Consider the following 16049-nt stretch of genomic DNA (forward strand, 5'->3'; position numbering starts at 1 on the left):
TCTTATAGGATTTGTTACATCGGATTATGAGACTGAGATATAATCTCTAAAATATTATTGAGAGAAGTTTTTTAATTACCGAAAATACTGACTACTTTAGATTTGGGGCAAATTATACATAAGTACAGCTTTTTAATGAAATTCCGCAATCCACACTTGAACTACCTCTAAGTTAACTTCATTTTTTTTTTCTACAAAAAATCAAAACATATGTCTGTTGAAAATGAATGAAACTTGAAAAAAATCCGCGGAGCATTTCTATGCATGATTCGGTAAGCGTTAAAGTTCAGATCAAAACTCTTTAGTTGTGTATATTTATTGACATTTAAACCCGTATTATTTCCTATTCCAATAACAGGATCAGTTAAAGCAAATATTTTATTAAATTTTATTGACGCAATATCATTGGTGGAAATCAAGACTCATCTTATGGTATTCATTCATCATTCGTGAAAAATGACGTTTTCCGTGTCTTCGAATTTGTCATCAAACTTTTGGATGTCAAATAAAATTAGTCAAATATACTTAATTTTAACATTAATCAGTAATTATTATTAGTGCACAATATAGCAGATCGATTAACAAATATCACGGAATGTGTAAACCTATTTTTAGTTTAGTTTTCTTGCCTGGAGTACAATAATGTTTCGTAAGACAATTTGAGTTAAATCAAATGACTACAAGATGAAGATGATCACATATTGACGTAACAAAGAATCTAATAAACAATATTAATAAGACCATTCTTCTACCAAAATGCCGCTTTTAAGGTTGGCTTAACCGCATTCTCTAAACTAAACACCTGGAATCTAATAACGGCTGATAAGTTCCCGAGAAAGCTGGCACGTAAGCATCGTGTATTTTCTACTATCACGGTAAATTTTGAAACCTATTAAGCTCCTCGAAGCGGCTATAATGTTAGCCTGAGGTAACGATTATATCAAAGATTATATAACAAAACATCTTTAAGACGAGTCAAACAGCGCGTCTTATGATGCATCAAGACATCACTAGACAATAATTATTTTCTTATTCAATTACGGTTGCGTTATGAACGATGTATGACGAATGTTAATGTTACGTAATATTTTAGCCTATATGTAATAGCTCCTTATTCTATTCATTTCGTTTATATTTTATTAACCGACTTAAAAAAGGAGGTTCCCAAATTAGATACGAAAACTACAATTATGGCTGTCCTTTTTGTAATTTATTGCAAACAAAGAAAGATTTAAAAAAAAAAATTATCGATCATTCCCTCACTAATTTTATCCCGATACCAAAATTCATTGATTCCTGATACAAACTTCCACCTCTTACACACCCTTAAGGGAATGAAAGTTAACTTATGTCCGTTCCTGCGACTCAAACTACTTCCATACCAAATTACATTTAAATGGATACAGCGATTTGAGCGTGAAGAGGTTACAGACAGAGTTACTTTCGAATTTAAAATAATAATAAGGATGTCAACATTAATTTATTCTTATCGATATTATATTAGTATAAAATAAAAAATCATCATCAACACCCCTCATATGACTTTCGGCGTTAGTCAATGTTTAGGTATTAACCAAAGCTGATCTACTGAATGTCTCCACGAATAAATAATCTATCGCGTTCGCGCGCCCAAGTCACCACTCTTTCGTACATGTTATTAGCCGGTTATATCTGGATATTTGCATATTTCCGCAGTAAAATTAATTCGAAGATTTGCCGGCATCCACAAACTTAAGGGTGGTCTTGGGGTGGTGTGTTTTTGGATTTGTGCATTCGAATCGGGTTTAGCCAATAGATTAAATATCACGCCTGTCAGATTCATATATTTTAATTATTAATTTATATTGTTTTTGAATTATTCTAAAACGGAAATATTATATATAGGATAAAGCCAATCATGATACTGATTGGTGCAGAGGTTTCGTCGTGAAGATATATCAAACATACATTGTTACTTTGCCCAAGTCAAGGAGTCGAGATGGCTCAGTGGTTAGAACGCGTGCATCTTAACCGATGATTTCGGGTTCAAACCCAGGCAGGCACCACTGAAATTTCATGTGCTTAATTTGTGTTTATAATTCATCTCGTGCTCGGCGGTGAAGGAAAACATCGTGAGGAAACCTGCATGTGTCTAATTTCAACGAAATTTTGCCACATGTGTATTCCGCCAACCCGCATTGGAGCATGCTCCAAACCTTCTCCTCAAAGGAAAAGAGGCCTTTATCCCAGCAGTGGGACATTTACGGGCCGCTAATGTAATGTAATGTAATTGTTACTTTCGCAATTATAGTTGTAGTCTGATCTCAGTCTGTTTTTGAAATGTTGTTACCACATGTAGATATATTTATATACAGTCACCTTTTCAATTGGTTGGTCTTTGTGCATGTTACCACTCACATATAAATAATTCTATCGCCTAACAACAATACTTTGTAATCAGGAACAATAAAATATTTCCGTCTCCGCAATTCCTGCCTCAAACTCGATTCTTTATTAACATGCTTCAATACTTTGAGATTTGTAAATCAATACATTTAAATCTCACGTTAATAATACCCGACGAAAAATAAGACGTACCAGACAAAATATTTCATTATGGACGATAAGAAAGTGTGCAGCTTGTATTCGTATGCTATTCCCATGCAGGATAAATAATATTTCAAGCGTCTTTAATTGCCTGTGTAATAATTGTCGGTAAAGTTTTGATTTTCTAGCCGGTTTCTCTCTGTAGATCCGGAATTCCGAATCGGTATTAACTCGTATAAAATAAATGCTTCCTTGGACAACGTATATTTTGTTTTCATAAGAGCCAATGTAATCTCTGATACAATTGACGTTACATGTTTATGATACCAATGTTGGTAACTTCTTGTTTACCAGCAATGGATGATGATATACTTACTAACGGATAGCCAATTTGTTTATAGGTAAGTCATCATAAAAAAAGTCACAGTTAATACTAGAACGTCTTGCTGTTCTTCGAATTTAGTAATAACAGTTTTGAAGAGTCATCTTCGTTAAGTTATAATACTTAGAATAAGCTCAAGATAATCTAGATAAAGGAAATTAGCATATGATCCGTTCGACTAATATAAGCTATAAACGTTAAATCAAAACGTTAATTTAAGTTATATTTACATGAATAGGTACCGATACGATTTTAAATCTTGGTTACAAATCAATTTCAATGTTCTTCAAGTCTCTGTCCACTTGTGACTGTTCCCCGCTTTTTTTACGACATTGGCTGGTGGACGAGCATATGGGCCAACTGGTGGTAAGTGGTTACCACTGCCCATAGACAAGGGCGCTGTAAGAAATATTAACCATTGCTTACATCACCTATGGGCCACCAACCTTGGGAACTAAGATGTTATGTCCCTTGTACCTATGATTACACTGGCTCACTCACCCTTCTAACCGGAACACAACAGTACAGAGTACTGTTATTTGGCGGTAGAATATCTGATGAGTGGGTGGTACCTAACCAGACGGGCTTGCACAGAGCCCTCTGTATACCGCTTATCTTAGTTAAAAATAAATTTTAATATTAAAATTTGGCTCGTGCTTACGTCTAGTTAGTTAGTTCAATATACCGTTGATTTTATGTTATAACCGTGTTATTTTAGAGCGTCAGAGATTATAAGGTTTATACAGGTTTATCTTATGATCACGTTTTTAATACATTTTTTTGTTTTATTAATATATAAATACAAAAGTAAGTCTATCTGTCTGTTGCTCTTTAACGACCAAGCCACTGGACCGAATTTCATCAAATTTGGTATGAAACATGATTAAACTCCAAGGAAGGATATAGGCATTTTTTATGTATAGCAACCTGACGACCGACCCCTAAAAGCGAACGAAGCCGCCGACGACACCTAGTAAATAATGAATATAAAATTTCTTTGGCCAATCACCTTGACAATTACTGCTCACAACTACATTTTATATAAACTAATGTTTATCATTTAACGGCGGAAATGAACCGACAAAAGTCGAATTATACATAAAATCGATCGGGAAAATTTTCAGGCAACGACAAATCGTACGATATAAAACAACAGACAGACTTATGATAATAGCAGTTAAAAGGCGCACTACACCGCCTCGCCCGTTAGAAATAATCCTTACAACTAATATTAGCAATAAACACCCCCTTTGCCGCTAATTATGCTAAGATGTTTCGCCTAAAGTTGCCGTCTGCAGGGATTTCAAATCTTGAGTTGACATTGCACTTTATGGACATATCGTTCAGCCACAGAGCTGGATTCTGGATTAAAAAAATATGATAATTAGGCCTCGAATGGAACATTCTTGCAAGAACTTGTCACCATTTTTTTTTTACATTGTCATTGAAATTATGGTTTTATAGTAACTTACTCTATAGTCTATAAAAAACTATTTATTAACATTTACGTACATATTTAATAATTCAATAAAAATATTTATTCTTTATAAGATTTTTAAATTAACATGGTTATTTTTATTACTAATAGTATTTCAGTCTCGTGAACAAGACATTCGTAGATAATTTAGAAATATCGAGCTCCACCAAATAATAATAAAAAACATGGTAAATATCCCGTTTTAAATACTGTTAGTAATATTTATTCTTATTCGTCATCTTCGATATAATATAAATAGGCAACGTCCCCATCAATTTTCCCCCTTCTTTTTTTGTTGCCTCTCAAGGCAGACGAGCAAACGAATCACACGCTATCATGTGGTAAGTGTTCACCGTCGCCCATAAGCATCAGCAATGCCAAGCCGCTGTTTTGTTTCATAGCTAATCACGAGCAAGTGCTAAAAGAATGGAATGGAACGTATTTTCTCTTAATAATTATTGCAATAAAATTTTGACCACTGACTGATTATTATAATAGAAGTAATAGACTTTTTAATGTTAAGTAGGCGAACGGGTAAATGGATCTGGTGGCACACCATTCATAGACATTGGTGCTGTATTAAAATATTAACAATTCCTTACATCGCCAATATGCCAACCTTGGGATCTGAGATCTTATGTCCCTTATGCCTATAGTTAGATTGGTTTAACCACCCTTCAAACCGGAATATCTGATGAGTGGGAGTCCAACCCAGAAGAGTCTACACTCTTCTACACAAAGCGCTATCAAGTAAAGACTATTTATATTTGTTATCTATTTGTTCGCAATTTGTCTTTTATACTTATAACTGAGCCCTAAATTTAAAAAACATAAAAAAATAAAAATATAACCTGAGTGATAATCTCCTTCTTTTTTAAGACGGTTAAAAATTAGAATTAGCTACTGGTCAAATTGTGATCGCGTGGAATGATGGCATATATACTATGCATATAAGTTGAATTTTGATCATAAGACTACATACTACATATGTAAAATTTTAGTTAACCCCAAATCTTCTATAAGGGCTGTCCAAAGCACGGCCCGCGGAAGCATGCGGCCTGCAGCTTATATTTTCGCGACGTGTTTTTGATTTACCGAAAATACGAATGATACAAAGAGATACATCATTTTGAAGGATAGAAGAACCTTATTTGACCATCGGAAATCCACTTAATTGTTGAATTTGAGCAGCATTTGCAGATTTTGAAAAATTGGAAGGCATTTCTAACGACATTTTAAAGTACCAACAGTATAGTTGGAATTGTTAGTGGTACGAGAAAGTATCTGGACTGAACTAGCCCTGTTCTGTATCATTTATTAATGCCCCTAACGTGTATAATGTACGGTGGTCGCCGTAATTTTGATAACTTCTTATCGTCGTGCGCTGCAGTCACCCGATACAAAGCGAACCGCCTCTTAATATACTATCGCACATTATTTTCCATTTACCTCGACGCTAAATGAACGTAATTTTAAATTATGCGATTATATTTTTGTCGGTGAAATTTCAACATAATTTTGAAGATTTTCTTGTGATCGTGATTGGTCCGTGAACGGGGTCGTCTTAATCGCTATTAATAATTCATCTTATTTACCGGCGAATAGCTGCTTGTTATGATAAATGTAAATAGGTATTTTGTGACACATATTATCTACAGAGCCGAGATGACCCAGTGGTTAGAACGCGTGCATCTTAACCGTTGATTGCGGTTCCAAACCTAGGCAAGCACCACTGAATTTTCATGTGCTTAATTTGTGTTTATAACTCATCTGGTGCTCGGCGATGAAGCAGAATATCGTGAGGAAACCTGCATGTGTCAAATTTCAACTGCCACATTTGTATCCACCAACCCATCCCACAAAACCTTCTCCTCAAAAGGAGCCGAGGCCTTAGTCCAGCAGTGGGAAATTAACAGGCTGTTAATGTTTTTTGTGTGTAGGGCTAATTTTAAAACTAGTAGTCCAATTCTAAGCTTTTTTTCACTTGGATAAAGCTATATAATTCGTGAGTGTTAGGAGTATACATTATATTTATATTATATAATGTTCTTAATTCATAAACTCCAACCGAAGCTGAGGTGGATCGCTAGCAAAAATCATATAAAGTTGTATACCCAAATCAAATCAGATGTATTTTACTCAAGTAAACGGCGTTTTTGAGTCGTCAATATTTAAACACTGGTAGCGTTCCGGAAAGCAGCCTCCAGCGATAAGAAACGGCAAGAAACTCGCATAGTTGCTCATTTCAAATAAACAGATTTACAATGCTTTTATTCACAATAAGTGTTCAATCAGTCCTGTAATGGAACCCGAGCCTAAATCCAAGCATTTTTATAGAAAATATTTTAATGTATAATAAGATTCATTAATTAATTTCGTCTTAATAATCTTTTTAAAATTTTTAAATGGCAAATTAATTATATTCTCCGGTATCTTATTATATATGCGTATACCATTGCCCAAAAGACTTCTCTGTATAGTATCCAAATGGGAAGTTGGGGTTACAAGTTTATTTTTATTTCTTGTATTAATAGTATGTATATCAGCCTTTATGGAATATTTTTGTATATTCTTCTAAACATTATATTATCATTAGTATTTATATTGTGAAGTAGCCGTTTATACACCTATTTCTTTAAATTTTTCGCGTAATGATGTCCTAAAGCTAATATTGTAAATAGTTCAGATAGCTCTTTTCTGCAGAATAAATACAATTTCAATATCTCCTGCATTACCCCATAAAAACATTCCATATGACATAAGACTAAATTACTAAAATTAACTAGTCTAGCAGTACTTGATACTAAAACTATGTCTATTAATAAAAATGTCTCATAAAGTACTTATATTTTTATTTGATTTGATTATCAATTCAACCATATACCATTTCTAAAAATCTCCGTGTTCTGTATCTAACATTAATGTCAACTCTTTTTTTTAACTCAAACTTATATGATTTCAGATCTTAATATTGAAGCCATATTTTTTTTTTCTTACAATTTGTTTCTTGGACGATTCAGGGCTTCAAGTAATTAAACGTATATTGTCGCAGACGGACGCCAAACAGTATCCGATCCTGTTCAAACAAGCGGGCTTCGCACGGGAATAGAACCCACGCTTTGTTTCCGACCAAGTTTGTTTCGTATTTGTTAGCTCTCGTATCCAAAGACTTGTTTATTGTTTACAATAATGGCTTTTGTTCTTTCACTGTTTCTTCTGAATCGGCCGTTGTTTTAACATATTTTGCTCAGGTGTTGCTTTATGTTTTTGTTTTTGTCCTCGATGAATAGATTTAATGAAAAGAAATACGAAATTTACAAAAGTTTCCGTTTCTTTACAATCCGCTTTTAAATCAAAACGTTATGAGTTGGCCGTCATAACGATTCAACAGCTAATAATGTTAGAATATACACGTAGATAAGGCAAGAGGCGGATAATTTGTACAAATACAACTAAATAGTTTATGTCCGAGGCTTCGCTCAAGATGGATCATACTCGATACTCCTACAACGTAAATGCTAAATCTCACAATGATCGGTTAAATTAAGAGTGAACGCGTAACAAACGAGCAAACTTACTTTCCGTTCATATTTGGATTGTCGTCAAACCGAAAACCATATCAAAGCAAACATGACAAAACAAACACTTGTTCCGAGATCAATAGATAGATTCCCGTAATCCTTTGACCGCCTCCACCAACATCGTAAACCGAATGATCCTGTAAGACTCAATTACGGCTAACCCTGATTTACCCACGACCGATCCAATTTGTAAACGGTACCCGATCGGAGAAAACTATCCACATACATTTACAATTAAAATTCAATCTTATCGTCTTTTTGCTTAGGTTCAAATTCCAACGTTCGTCCAAACGTCACCTTCCAAGTCGATATTGCTTAGTCATGCGAGTGATGACCACACAACAAAAGTACGGAACCCGAAAATCGAGCCTTATCGAGTGGTATTGCAGTGGTATTTGCTTTGGGAAATTAAGATGCGATCTCAACCCCAATTATAGGCCACAAACTATTTTATCTAACGCCCGTGTGACAACGCTAATCTTATTACGATCTATTGGAATTGAATACGTGGCAAGGAACTTGAAATGTCGGTTGTCGAAATTTGAGAAGAACAACAGTTTGATGGGGATTCCTGGTCGTTTTGTATTTTGACGTGACGTTTTAATTGTATCGTATGCAATTATAATAATTGATATGTATACCTTTTACTTCAATTACTAGTTGTTTTAAATAATATGTAAATTCAACTAGAACTGTTTGGGCTAAGGGTGATCTACAGATCAGCTACGCTTTCGAAAACATTTCTGTTATAATTTTACATAGTGGTTGGACGTGTATCGCCCCTTTTATTTTTATTGATTACAGTTTGTAATTGCAAATTTAACAATAACAATATTGAAATTAATCTATATTATTATTATTAAAATAAACAAAATTTTAATCAATATAAATAAATTTCAGTTAAGTTCTCATATGTCTACGATATGCCAAAATCACTAAAAGCCGCAGTATTTTATATCGGAATAGATAGGTGCGTGATTTTGATTTAACCAATTTAACGGTTAATCCGGCCCGGGAAGCGATCCAACGCCTTTCAGATCACCCTATACGGATAAAGACAAATTGACTTGTGGATTCCGCATCGTAAACGCAGATGGATTACGTGGTTGTGTTGTTTTCGCTTTTCCTGCTCTTGATTTAAGTAATTAAATTGAATTTATTAAATTACTTATTCTGAGGCACTGGATTCAAATTACGGGCCATTCAGGTAGGCGGACAGGCTAGTGATGATGATGAACCGTAATGATGGTCATCCTCGCCCATACACTTTAACTCTGTAAAGAATATTAACCATCCATTTCATCGCCAATGCGGCACCAACCTTGCTATTAACTAAGATTTTATCTTCCTTGTACCTGTTGTAGATACACTGGCTCACTCATCGTTCAAACCGGAACACGTTTATACTAAATATTGCTATGTTGAGGTACAATATATGATATATGATGAATGAGTGATATCTGCCCAAGTGGCCTTGCGCAAAGTTCTATTACCGTGTAATTTCTAACGACAAATTTTTAGTCCGTTGATGTAACCTATATATGAGAGAGAGAGAGATAACATAATTTTTATATAGCGCCGCAACGCCATCTTATGACGAGTCACAATAGAATGATTAATAAAGAACCATCTCCATGAAAAAATACGTAATATGTGATAATCGGTCGAACCGTATCGAAATCTATCAATCTCCAAAAAATCCTCTTTTTTACGTAGAAGATGTAGATTAGCAATAAAATCCAATTTATTAAATGAAAGCTTTATGTTCTTAAGAATATAACATTCGAATTATTTAAATACTTGTCAAAAAATAAAATCAAGACAAAACACTAACGTCTTCATTAATTTTGTATTCGGAACAATAAAATGACTGAAATTCCGATTATCCGAATGAAAATACTTCCATTGTCTTACTAGACAACCTAAAATTGATTAAATAACTACTCGTGTAAGAGGTATTGTTTATACCCCGTCTATGGGATGGCTTAATCTCATAGACACGACAACAAATATTAAGTGGCCGATATGTAAACATTGTAGCTAAGTTTGTTCAGGGTGTTTGACTACTGGACATCGGACGTTGTAAACATAGCGGTTCGTCCGTAAGATAGGGATTATGGTTAATGATCAAAATGTAGAGACTGTACACATTTCGACATTACATATAGAGTAATCTTAAGCAATCTTGTTGTTATTGATATTTGTTATGCGTTAAATACTTGTATCATATTATTTATTAAATAGAAAATAATAGCTAAATCATTTGTCTGACTATAATGTATAATGCTGAAATGTTTGTTGCGCGTTAAATCTACCAGAAATGCATTAGATAGCTAATACATTGATAATGAGCGTATAGACCGGACAAAATAGGACAAAAATGTCGTAATCTATATAGTTAATATCGTAAACTATAACAGTCGATAGTTTATACTTATAAAATGAGTAAAGTAACTCGAATGATGATTTTTAATGTGTATATAAATAAGAACAGAAACATTTTTAGAACGCAAATTCTTAGATTATTTATATCCAGTGTCACACTACAGAAAAACTAAAACAAACGATCCAACTTTAATATCTTGATGTGCGTAACGGCTACGCTTGAGATTCGCCAAAAATCATAGTGTGCGTGTACTTACAGTTGGCAACTATTTTTTTAAACACATTCATATAAAAAGGTAATGTAGATTATAATAAAACTATGCTATATTAAATAGCAACTTTTCAAGACAGTCTAATACCATTTCAATTCGTGAAGAATAAATTCCCACGGTTCTCACGTTTTCTGATCGCGCCGCGTTGAAGAGATTTATGAGTAGATCACACAAAAAGTCGCCCTTTTATCCCTTTACCTTAGGGAGAATCCCTTGAGCTAGTGGACTGTATTACCAGTATCGATGGCAAATTGGGGTCGCCAATTCTTATGAAGCTTAAGGAGGGACTTTCAGACGATTGTAAAAAGGGGCTTTTTATTGGATCTGTGGATCTTGATTTCATGAAATCTATCACCAAAATATATATGGTACTCTATTCTATTTATTTTATTTAGGGTTTTTTCTTTTAGATTTATGATATTTCGTTTGTAAATAAATTATGAGAATGTTTTAATGTTTCTTACTTAATTATATAGATTTAATAATTATAATTTTATTTTATTTATATCAACGTATACCCGCATTTAATTGCATCATAAATAGCGAATAAAATAACGTAAGTTTCAAATTAAAACTTCACCAATGAAATTTCACAGGTGGTTTCGTTGAGCAATTAACGATCCCGCAATCCGGCGGTTTAATTCCGAACAAACGTCCGTAAACGAAAAACAGCCGCGCACCCACCGAAAGGGAATGTGATGAAAAAGGCCCCGATGTCCACATACACTTGAGGAGTAGCAATGAAATTACAAGCGGCGGTCGCGGCCGGTGCGCGTAATATCATTCCACGCGAGTCTTGAAAACGAAATTAAATTTTGCATGAAATGAAACAAAATACAAAGAAAGTGGGTGAACAAAGGCAGAGTGGCGCCCGACGTGGGGCAGCGGTTAGTTAGCTGCCGAGCTGGACTTATCGCGGCACGCGCTCTGTGTGTAATTCGTTTCTAATCACATTACCTTTTGTATTCAACGCTTTTGGACGGCAGCGCTTCACTAGTAATTTAAGATAAAATTTTATTAAAACCTCATACACGACGTATATTGTTTTTTTCCTCTAACTTAAACTTAACAAAAAATATATAAATAGATTCATTTAAACTATAATGCACATTTATTTAAGTGGAGTTCCTAAATCTAAAGATACGAAATATTATATAATAAGTCCCGATGCATTTAAATAAAGATTAGATAAAAATAATTCCCTATTAAGTGGTTTTTGTATTAATTAATGCGGCATCATTAATGCAACGAACGTACTCATCGGACAATTGTAATTAGTAGATTCCAGAAACTGAGAACCTCCGCTGAGCGAAAGCCCGTACCATATTAATATTATCACATATCCGGCCGACCAGAGCTCACTGGGAGAATTTTTAATGGCACGCTTTAATTATTTTGGCTGGCGAGGGCCGGTACCACTAAGTTCCATTCACATTAGAGATTTCATTTTTGCTCACGGAGGCGCCTGACTACTGAATTATTAACCGGAGTGCCGAAAACTGAAAATTGCCGAGATCTGTGTGTGCCGGCACATATTTATAACTGGTTTGGTGAGGGATTCCGAAACCGTTTGTACATTATGAAGGGACCTAATTAACCGACCGACGTGGAGCCTCATAAATTATGAATGACTGACGATGTAGTTCCTGTTACATTGATAGAACACGAAAAAGCCAATAAAAATTGGCTCTTGCTTAAACTTTTCTAATCCTAAACAATCTTCGATGGGTTTCCAAACAAATTTGTCCGAAAAACTATATCCAAATTGAGCTTCACAATATATCAAATTAGTAATATATGAATTTAGAATCAAACATTTCCTTTTTCGGTCATTTAGTTCTTTTATTCAAAGTAACATAAAATAATTAAACACATGTGAATAATGGCTTCATTAGTGAATCCAGCTATGTTGGATAAATCATTTGGTATAAAAATAAATTCACATATGTCAGTAAACGTTCTTCAAAAACCAGATGTAAAGGTGGTGTCACCTTTACATACACACATATGTATCAATTAATTATAACATATGTAATGCAAATCTGTTTCAAAAAACATAATTACTAAAATTATATTCACATGGTGTCTTTTGTTTTTTCTAAACGTATGAAAATTTAAATTTTATATCTGCTCATAAAAGTACTTCTCCGACAATTTTATCGAAGTCCTCATTATACCGTTTAATTCTACTCTCAATTCGGAAACAGTGCTGTGGCGCTCAATGAATATGTATGATACGGATCCTAGTTTTGTTAAAATATTCTCTATTTCTATTGAAAACGTTGAGGTAAAACGAATAATTCAACTGTATATCTATTTAAAATGTTTGGTACGTGAAATGTGGAACGATTGCACAACCAATAACTAATCTATGAATCTACCTCATAACATTTAGACGTCGTATTGTTTTATTCCGGTGTGAAGCTAGTGAGCCAGTGTAAAATTACGTGAACTTTAAAGAAATCGTCGTAAGGAAATATTTACGAGTCAGATGAAATTCTTCGAGATGTGTATCCTATAATTATTAACTCCAAACCTTTTCCTTGTGATTTGTTACTTCATATTTTTAATTTTCATAATTTTACTGATCAAGAAATATTAAAAGACAGAACAGTTGTTAATGAATGAGTAGGTACTTAAGATAAAAATCAATTACCGTCGCATAGCTGCCTCAGAGGTGTGATTAACATATTTTTGCGATACCCCCATGTTATTTCAAAGGCTCTGAGTTTCAAAAATACGGCGTCGACACATGCTCTCATTAACTTTGGATCATATAAGGAGCTACAGTGAATACTAATGGAGCCAAAGATTTAAAATGTAGACGTGACACTATACAACTACTAATTCGTTCCGGCAGTTCGCTTTAGAAATTAAAGAGTTATTTTATCTTGCTAGTAAAATTTATTAATGTTATTCTAATTTAATTACTCTTTTTAAATTTTTACTAATTCTGAGACTGCAAGACTTAGGTCCTGGATTCCAATTATTTAAATCTCAGTAGCAGCCCGAAAATAAGAGATTGATTTTTTTACACTCCCGTGCCTCGGATAGCACTTTAATCCGTTGCCCTGGCGTATCACTCTCCGACCTCTGCCTGGTTTATTAGAATAAATAAGGACCTGTGGATACTCAAAATCTGATCAAGTGAACATTATTGATGTTACACATACATTTTGTAGCATTTCTTTTAACTCAGTAATACAACATTTAGTTTACAATAAAACATTTAGTTTCCATTAATAACATCAATGAAAACTTTATAGTGCTTTCCGGGTTTTGAAAAAGTGGTTTTCTGTTACCATCCTCATTTCTCCACTAATAAATTACATAAATACAAAAATGTTATAATTTAATTACCAAGTATCTAATTAGTAATATGTGCCGTTTCTACGTCATTATTCTATCACATGGATTTAAAGCTAAGGGTGGTGGCGAGGGGATGCGATGGTGTTAATTATACGATTTTCTTTGAAATAAGTTAATAAATATTGGATAAGGTTCACCCTCTACTGGCCCTTTAACGAACCCGCTCGTACATAACTTTGGTGCTTTTTAGTCGATCTCTAAATGTACGGAAAATTTGAATTCTGGTTAAAATTTATGCAACAAGTATCAAAACGTCTCTATGTATATTCTTGTTGATCAATTTCATGATATAGAACTTTGTCACACTATAAACGGTCAGATTTGTTTATGAATTTATGAATATAAACTGATAACTGATTCTGTTTGATAAAGTCATCTGAGAAGATACTCCGATTTTTTAAACAAAATCAATAACGTCGTAACTAGTGAAGTTAAGAACGATGACCATATATAAAAAAAAAACACTGTATTGAGACAAAAACAAATTCCAAATTCAAACAAAAAACACCCTCTGGTCCTCATCGACCCCCGGTTCTATTAAGGTGAAAATTAAGATGTTGATTGCAGCTCCGCTCCTGGACGATTGATCGGAATTATTTACTACCTATCCCCTCACGAATTCGTAAACTTGAACTTCTCAAGGAATACAATATATAATCATTAATTACTGTATCTACTTCATCGCCTTCTTTGTTAATAAAGACGTTTAGCATGCGAGCACCTGTTTTAATTTTCGCATTATTTTTTTTGGGACCTTCTTTGTTTTATAATGAAACTATCATATTATTGATAATAGCAATATTTTCAAATCAAATCCCTTTATTCAATAAAAAAGTCTACTATTTGGGATGTCAAATTAAACACTACCACCGGTTCGGAAAAGAAGATACCCAAGAGAGATAGAAAATTGGGTATATTTTGTCAATTTGTGATTATTTACATCTATTTAATATCAAAAGGAGACAGCCATTGATTAAAGAATAACGTCTTCTTTAGATTATCGATTGCTTATTATTATTTGAAGTAGTAATTAAAATAGAAAAAATAATACTTAATTTAACAATATAATCTAACAAGTATCAATAATAAATAACATTTACATTTAGAGATGCGAATAAAACGAACGGAAACATGCAAAAATAATCAAACAAGTACACTGTATTACCAAACCCATCTGCATCGCAAATCCTGATAGACGCCACACCCGTCCGACCTGATGCCATGACTGACACGGACGGGTTATTAGCCCTTATCTCCATCTTGTCATTCCCGTTTTACGATAATTCATTGTTTTGCGAGCTCATCATACAGAGGGGGCGGATTCGAATCGACATTTCGTGTAAGAGCTTGTAAAAACTCCATACGCCGTTACAAAGTTACCGCGTACGATCTAACTGTGCTGTCATTTAAATTTCGTCTTTATCTGTTTGTATGAAGGTTCAAAATAATATAAATAGGTGCACAATTTTATTGCAGAAAAATAGAAGTATGGGTTAGGCGCTTGAATTATTTAGATGGTAATCGTGCGTCCGTATTCTGATCGTTTGTCTCATCGGAATCAGAAAGTATCTCGTTTTTTGTCTCTCAGTCATCGATGCGATGTGAGTGGGATAGAGCTAGTTGCATTTTGTGTGTCGTTTTGGGTAATATTAAAACAGTGTGATACTTGGGGTTGAAGCTCAAATGGTTGTTTTTTATATTGCTCGTGTATTGTTATGAGTATACTTCGTAGTTCTTTTTCAACGATTCATCGGCACACTAAGAAATCGAAATGAGTTGCGAATTAATTGCAAGGCAACCCTCAAGTGTCGTTGTTTTATTATTATCGCTTGCAAAAAATTTACTCGATATAATTGACTTTTTCATTTCTTTTAACGATTATTGCCTCGATACTGTTAATAACTGTAGATGTCTGAAGCAAGCGTATTATCGCTCTACATCACTACAAACATGTAGATAGTTTCTAACTGGCTTTCTTATTATTACATAACCAAAGAGAAGATATACGTAATCTAAATATTACATTAGAATTAGGTACAATCGAAGCGACAGATAAT

At 33.9% G+C, this 16049-nt stretch overlaps 1 protein-coding gene across 2 annotated transcripts in view; it reads left to right on the forward strand.

Annotated features, from left to right (window-relative positions):
- LOC125071734 (nucleoporin 88) overlaps positions 1-16049 on the forward strand; it is a 101781-nt gene that overhangs the window by 63737 nt on the left and 21995 nt on the right. The gene's annotated exons all lie outside the window — the stretch shown is intronic.

Source organism: Vanessa atalanta, chromosome 20 (genome assembly GCF_905147765.1).
Source record: "Vanessa atalanta chromosome 20, ilVanAtal1.2, whole genome shotgun sequence".
Classification (NCBI taxonomy): Eukaryota; Metazoa; Arthropoda; class Insecta; order Lepidoptera; family Nymphalidae; genus Vanessa; species Vanessa atalanta.